The sequence below is a fragment of the Penaeus monodon genome, chromosome 20 (genome assembly GCF_015228065.2).
Source record: "Penaeus monodon isolate SGIC_2016 chromosome 20, NSTDA_Pmon_1, whole genome shotgun sequence".
Taxonomy (NCBI): Eukaryota; Metazoa; Arthropoda; class Malacostraca; order Decapoda; family Penaeidae; genus Penaeus; species Penaeus monodon.
Genome location: NC_051405.1, coordinates 4,075,422 through 4,076,031, shown reverse-complemented (window position 1 = coordinate 4,076,031; position 610 = coordinate 4,075,422).

Here is a 610-nt window from a genome sequence, read left to right as displayed (position 1 = left end):
TAGCTAGGTGTATGTGTAAATACTGTGTATGTTATTTATTTACTCATGTTTTATTTTCCTTGTTTGGTTTTTATAAAGTAGAATATGCTTGGGATATTCTAGTGGAAAATGTATGTAAACAAATTCCCTGATACCCTAAGATAATCGCTTCACATATCATCATTTTATAACGCAATTACATACTTGCCAATTCATCTTGGATCTTAAGAGCAAATAAGTTCCACGTGCAGCCACCGCCTCGCAAGAGCCACCTCCCGCCTGCGTGTGAATATCTCAGCAGCCAGGGGGAAGCGGCGGCCGCCCATTCAGTCACCCATTTTCCCTCCAGGAGGCCAGGAGTCAATCGCCGCCAAATTAAGTTCGGAGGGAGGATTCACATGGAGATCGGCGCGTGGCATAATTCGACTTTTCTAATGCACTGAGGTTATGCTTTCTGTAATTATATGCTTTTGCTATCGGAGACATTAACTTTTTAAGACGCAAGTAATTATCAATAGTGGGAGGATTCACTGGCTGAATGTGTCCAATGCTTTCTTAGGAAGTCGAAACGTCATGCTGGGTTCACGTAGTAAATGTTTGAAAGCCTTGTCGAAATTAAGCTCTTTAGAAA